Source organism: Micromys minutus (assembly GCF_963924665.1).
Source record: "Micromys minutus genome assembly, chromosome: 8".
Taxonomy (NCBI): Eukaryota; Metazoa; Chordata; class Mammalia; order Rodentia; family Muridae; genus Micromys; species Micromys minutus.
The window spans coordinates 23,016,753-23,023,776 of record NC_137977.1 but is presented as its reverse complement, the minus strand read 5'-3'; the positions used below and the strand labels follow the sequence as shown (position 1 = coordinate 23,023,776).

Here is a 7,024-nt window from a genome sequence, read left to right as displayed (position 1 = left end):
AAAACGCCCATACACAAAAGAAAAATAATTAAATATAAAAAAATAAAAAGATAGGATTTCATGTAGCTCAGGTCATCTTTGGACTCACTGCGTTGCCAAGGACGACATTGAGTCTCAGGTCCTCTTTCCTTTACCCTCCAAGCACTGGGATAAACATGTAGAACTATAGTGTGTGCCAGCACACCTGCTTGGGATTAAACTACAGCTTTGTACCCACCAGGCAAATATTATACCAACTGAGCTACATCTACAGCCCCCCTCCCCGTGCCTTCTTACCATTTGCAGTCTGCCATGGCATGCTCTAGCAAGAAGACTTTCATCAGACATTAGCCATTAATCTTGCTCTAAGACTGTAAGAAATGACTCCCTGTTCTTTATAAGTTATCCACTCTTAGGTCTTGTGTTATAGTAGCAGAACACAGACTAACATACCAATCAAAGACAGTTTCCTGGCTCCTCTCCCATTCCTTACAACATCATTTTCTAGATTAAACATGACAATGCCACTCAAAAAAATGTGTCAGGCCATTCAGGTTATTTTAAAAATTTAATTAAAAATTTTTTAATGATGATAACAAAAATATATCTAAAAGTGAAGCTTCTGGAAAAACCATTTGTTCTTCCCTGTCTTGTATTGCTCCTCAAACTTGATCTTTGCCTCCCACCTGGCCTTGCGTTTCAAAGCTGGTTCTCTGAACACATCCTTGTTGACAACAGTTTTGTCCACGGGGATATCCACTGAGTACCTTCTGGGCATGAGGTAGTTGTAGTTATAAACTTTCACAAAGGACTTGATTGATCTTGGATCGCTTGGCGATTTTCTTCTTACCCATGGCAGCTGTCACTTTTTGGTCATAGCAGTCAATTCCAGTCACGAGGGCATGGCTATAAGGGTGGTCTGAGATGTCATCATCAATGTTCTTCACGATGACGGCATTGTGTCCGGAGTAGCATCCAGCCAGGACCAGCACCACTTTCCCGGGTTTCATGAACTTGCCCATTTCGACAATAACCAGCAGAAAGGAAAGAAGGACCGCCCTTCAAGTTCTTGTATGAGCTGTTCTTTTGAAAACAAAATGGTCTTTCACCACTGTCTTCATATCAACCCTGAGGGAGCCGTGAGAGAGCTGGAGCAGGTGTTGGGAGAAGACCATGGGACTAAGACTGGAGAAGAAGCTTGGAGAAGAAATGGAAAGGGCTTAGCAACCTCAACACTGTACTGAACCTTTATACCCTCCATGTTTTTCCCCTCCTACCTTCCGCCAGGGTCCAGGTAAAAATGCATATTTCCTGGGGGTTCATTTGTTCCATTCATGAGCCTCAACCTAGGCCCCCAGATACAGAATACAATTACGTGGAGACATAGAAAGGCATATACATAGGGATGGAGATGTGGACTGGTGCTTAAGAGTTTAAGAGTTTCCTTCTCTGGACCTACAGAATGGCTCACAGCCACGCCTGTGCTCCATGTGGGTGCCTGGTGCCTGCAGAGACCAGAAGAGAGCGCCAGATGCCCTGGAGAAGAGACAGACAGCCGCGAGCCACCATGTGGGTGCTGAAAGTAGGACTCAAGAACTCTGGAAGAGCAGTCAGTGCTTTTAGTGTTTGGGCTACTCTTCTCCACTTAACTTTCTGAAATAGGTTTTCACATTAAACCTGGAACTCAGTGATGGGGCTAGCTTGGCTGGCCAGCAAGTCCCAGGACCCTGTCCCTGCCTCCTGTCCCTTCCTCTCTCCTTCTCTTTCCTTCTTTTACTATTCAGCTTTTGTCTTGATAAGCTGGAGGTGCTCACTGTTTTGGCTCTGCCTCCAGAATGCTTGGATTAAAGGTGAGCATCACAATGCCTGGGCCTCTACCTTAGTTTCTGAGAATGGGTTTCTCACCGAACTGGGGTCTTGACATTTCAGCCAGGCAAGCCGGTATTTATCTGTCTCTGCTCCCTAAGCACCAGGGTTGCATGTATGGCTGCCATCCCTGGTTCTAGGGATCCACTCAGGTCCTTATGTTTGCATGGTATTGTGGTTTAAATGTGAAACATCCCCCATAAGCTCTCCCATTGGGAGTTGGTCTCCACTTGGTGGCGCTGTTTGGGAAAGCTGAGAACTTGTAGGAGGTAGAGTCACACTGGAGGAAGTAGGCCAGAAAGGGTGGGCCTTGCGGTATTATAACCTGGCCTACTTCCTGTTCACTTCCAAGTGGGTCCAAGGCAAATAGCCCTTTGTTTCTGCCACCATCTCTTCCCTGCCTGTTACTAGTTATTCTCTACTGTGATGACCCTGTCCCAACACTGAAGCCAAAATAAACCCTCTCTGCCTCCATTGCTCCTGTCAGTCCAGGCTGAGCACCCTTTAAAGCAAAGGACTTGTTTTCTTTTGCATAATCAGCCCTATAGCACAATGTATAGGATACACTCTGTAAATATCGATCATATAAATAAATAGGTTCCCATTTGATCCATAGAGAAGCCATGGTTGCTGAGAATGGGGGTGTATGTGTGTGAGTCCAGAGCTGGAGAGGCTGAGGCAGGAGGATTCTAAGTTTGAAGGCAGCCTGAAAACTTCAGAGAGACTAGACAGAGGACTAAAATGGTTACAGGATGAAATATATTCAGTTAAGTTTGTATTTGGAGATTCTTTGAGCTCAGTTCTGATGCCCAAGGGCACACTTATTCTCTGAATAAAGGCTTGTGGGGAGAGGGAGGGTTATGGGGAATCATGGGATACAAGCCTTAGAAGACTTTGATACCTCATCAAAAGTGAGCTCAAAAGGAACCTTGTGGCTCTCCTTATTCTCCTACCCTCTCCTAACTAAGGACAAAAACGAGAGCCCAGCACAGCCTCTACAGACCTGGAAATGCAGCCGAGCACGGTGGCGCATACCCATAACCACTTCAGCCACGGAGACGGGGTTTGAGTTCATCTCAGCCATATAAGGAATCCCAGTCTGGCCTGCCATATGTGAGGCTCTGTCTCAAAAAACAAACAACACGAAAATGACCTGGAATCTTTTTCACTCTCCGGCAGCTAGCCTGGCTTGTGCATACCCACCTCATGCCGCTGCTGAACCTCGGCTGAGGAGACAGTGGGCGGCCTTCTAGCTACTGCTTCTGTCTGTGTTGCCTAAAGCCTTTTCCTCAGCGGCTTCCCCTCTATTCATTAGTCTGGTTCTGGCTCTCTCATCATTGCCCCTCCCCTTCTCCTCCTCCTTCTCTCCCTTCATAACGCAAGAGCCTTGCTCTTTTCTCCCCAAATTGAAGGGCAGTGGTGTAGTAAAACAAATTGCTGTCAACAAAAGTACATTTTCACCGTATTTATCCCCATGCAGGGAAGATTTATCAGGGTCTCTCACCCTGCACTGTTATGTAAATGTGGCAGTCCAATGGAAATATGACATCTAAAGAGTCTGAGGATAGAGCCGCCATAAAAACTATCAATTACCCACTGAGGCTTCAGTCTGCTTAACTAGCTCATCACCTTGCCTGCTCTAAGGGTACTTTTTGGCAGGTTGTGGCAGCTAATAAAAGATGCTTTCTGCTTTCTTGGGTCCTAGGAGGTCATCTAGAGGACCGAATGTTTGTAAAGTGCCTGAATAAATTATCAAGTGCTCCATAATTCAAGGCTATTATTATTTCTGTTGTTATGTGGACCATCTCTGTGCTTCTGGTTTGACAGATGTCAGCTCTGTCTGCAACCCAGACCTAACCCTAGACAGGCATGTCTGAAGCTTCCTTTTGCTGCCTCTATCTATAAGCAATGCTCTCCTCTGTCCTATTTTTAGGTAGGTAGTCCCTAGGCACCCCAGAGTCACACAGATGTTAGCTTGTCCTGTTGGTTTAATAGGAAGATTAAGGGGGCTGAGAATTCTCTGAGCAGCTCTTACCATTTCTAGCTCACTGGAGTGGAGGGTGGGATGGGTCCATCTGAAGCAGGAGAGCAGTTAGACTTGGAGCCCCTCCCTCACTAGCCCAAGCCGCAGCACTGAAACCTGAGGATGACATATGCTACCCACGGATGCTCAAAGGTTGTACTCAAAGGGGCCTCCGGTGTCCTCTGGTCACAAGGCTGGGCTGGTAGGAAAACCTTGTAACTTAAGTGTAGGAGGCAAGGTGTAGGTTTGCGCCTCAGCTTTGCTTCCTTGAAGTGAGTTCTCCCTCACTTTTCTCCTTTGCAGCCCGCCAGCCAAACAGTGCCTGCTTCACGGAGTTGATGTGAGGATAAATGAGACCGAGCGTGTGTAGAGCTGAGCATGCAGGAAACTAATTGTCTTGTTTGAAGCACCAGAGTGCTTTCTAGATCAGGAGCCTTCCCCTCCAGGACCTAGTCACCTTACAAAGGGCTGAAGGTCTGAGTTGCGCGCCTGCTTCTCTTGGGATGAAGCTGTTTCAACCCAGCAGTCCTCGGGGGATGCACTTGAAGTTCTGGAGGAGGCAACAGAAAGGCAAGAAGAGTTTTTGGGGGAGGTGGGTGTCTCTTACTTAGAAATGTCAAGAGTCAGAGCTGGAAGTGAGGGGGGTGGCGGGGGTGGAGGGAGGAGGGAAGTTTATAGGATGTCTCTAAGCTGCCAGCCGGATGGGGCTACAGTTCTCAGGGCCCTGGCACTTCCTGCCACCCCCAGTCTTGGGAATGAGTCACTAGAGGGAGGAGTGATGGAGGCAGCATGCTCTGCCCCCAGAGCATCGGGTTCTGTTCCCCAAGAGGTCTGGTGGGAGGGAGATCTAGAGCTCAGGGTTAAGGGGTAGGATGGGTGGGCCTGAGGGGAACATTTACTGTGCACCAGGAGCAGGTCCCGCCTGTTACTGTGAGCACCAGCTCAGGGTCCACAAAGGACAGGCAGAAGGAACCCTTGTACAATTGCTCTTCAGACTTCTGCCTCTGTTTGCCCAGTTTTCTCCAGATGAGGGTGCTTCATGTCCTTCCTATCATCTACGGGAGGGGAGGGGATAAGAGTCCATGCCTCCCAGTTCCATCTATAGTCTTTTCCTTTGGCTCTGAACATCTTGTCCATGATTTTGTTATGTCGATTGGCTCATTTGGGAGGATTTTCCCCCTATGAATGCTGTACAGATGTGACAAATTGAGTTAGTCTCTCTCTCTCTCTCTCTCTCTCTCTCTCTCTGTCTCTCTCTCTCTCTCTCCCTCCCTCCCTCTCTCCCATTTCCTCTTCCCTTCTACCTACCTCCCTTTTCTCTTTTCTTTCTTCGGCAGTGTCTCCTATAGCTCAGGTAGACTTCAAACTTGCTGTGTAGCCAAGGTTGGCTTGAACTCTCGGCACTTTCGCCTGAACTACCGAAGTGCTAAAATTGCAGTGTTGTGCTGTCACCACACCTACTAAGAGGGAGCCTTGCTGTGTAGCCCAGGCTATCATCAAACACTTGGTTCTTCTTTCAACCTGCCTCCTCTTCCTCCCTCTTTTTCCAAGACAGGGTTTCTCTGTGTAGCCCTTGGCTGTCCCGGCACTCACTCTGTAGACCAGGTTAGCCTCAAACTCAGAGACTCACCTGCCTCTGCTACCTCTGCCTCCTCTGCCTCTGTCAGGATTAAGGTGTGACCTACCACCACCTGACTCAGTTTTCTTCTTTAACTGCTGTTTTCTAATTCTGCTTTATAGTTGGCATTTGTTAAATACTTGCTACAGGCTAGGTTCTTTACACACATTTGTAATGTACTTAATCCTCATAATGACCTAATGCTCATTTCACAAATAAGAAAACTAGGGCCCATAAGTTCCTAAGACATGGAGTCAACAGGTGGCAGAGATGAAGTTTGGTGGCAAAGTATGCACATTTTTATTGTCTTAAGAGTTTTGGGGTCTGGGATATTGTTGTTGGTAGAGTTTTTGTGTGTCATGCATGAAGCCCTAGGGCCAGTCCCTAGGACCACATAAAACAGGGCACAGTAATTCACACCTATACTCCTAGCACTTGGGAGACAAAGGAAGAAGATTACAGAAAGTTCTTGGCTGCCCTGGTTTACATAATGAATTTCAAGTTACTCAGCGTTTCATAGTGAGACATGATAATAATAGCAATAATAACAACAATATAAAATTATTTTAAATACAACAGTCATACAGCTTAGCAATAATAATGTTTTCTACTCATACTCTCTACCTTGGCCTCCCCAGTACTGGGGTTATAGATGTGATCCACTATGACTAGCCTCTAAATACTTCTGAAACATCCTGTCTCTCAGTAATGTCACAACAGGATTAGATTTCATGAACTTTGAAGGAAACAAACATTCAAACCAGAGCATCCTCCATCTTCACTGGAGGAAGGAGCAGGGATGGGTGTGCAGAGAGAGGAAAGAAGAGAAGGAAGAGCAGGAGGAGGAGGAGCAGGATTAGCAGGAGGAGCAGAGGGGAGAGGATATAGATATCCACAGAGAGCAGAGAACTTGGATATAGGAGAATCATAGGCTGGCCAGGAGGGAGGATCTTGTAGAGCTAGAACTATGGGCTTGTGATGCTATAGTCTATGAAGTGCTGAGAATTGAACCCAGAGCTTTGTGCATGTCAGGCAAACACTATCAACTAAGCTACACCCTTAGACAGCTATAGCGGTGGGAGTGGTGTATACTTTGGCTTCTATTCAGAAGATCCTGGCATATGGAAGATGGGCATATTCTCCAATGGAGCTCTGCTCTTGGGTGAATGGGGTTGGGATTAGGACTGTGACTTTCTTTTTCTCTTCTTCCCGTCCTCACTCCCTCCTTTCCTTCTTTTCCTTTGACGGGGTCTCATGTACTTGAGACTGGCCTCAAGCTCTGCCCCCAAGAACAATCTTGTATTTTATTTCTCCTACTTCTACTTCTAGTGCCGGGCTTTCCAGTCATGTGCCACAATGCCCAGTTCTATGGGATGCTGAGGGTTGAACACTAGAGCTTCCTGCATCCAGGTAAAGCACTCTATTAGCTGAGCCATAACCCTAACTGGGACTTTCTTATAGCCATGTGATCTTCTGACTGCAGCTGGGCCCAGTGACTCTGTCTGTGTCTCAGCCAAGACCATCTTTGTAACTAAAGG

At 46.9% G+C, this 7,024-nt stretch overlaps 1 pseudogene across 1 annotated transcript; it reads right to left on the bottom strand.

Annotated features, from left to right (window-relative positions):
- Positions 1-586: 586 nt before the first annotated feature.
- On the bottom strand, positions 587-1,001 carry LOC308423664 (large ribosomal subunit protein eL27-like; annotated as a pseudogene). The gene has a single exon. The product of its transcript is annotated as a large ribosomal subunit protein eL27-like (transcript).
- Positions 1,002-7,024: the final 6,023 nt, after the last annotated feature.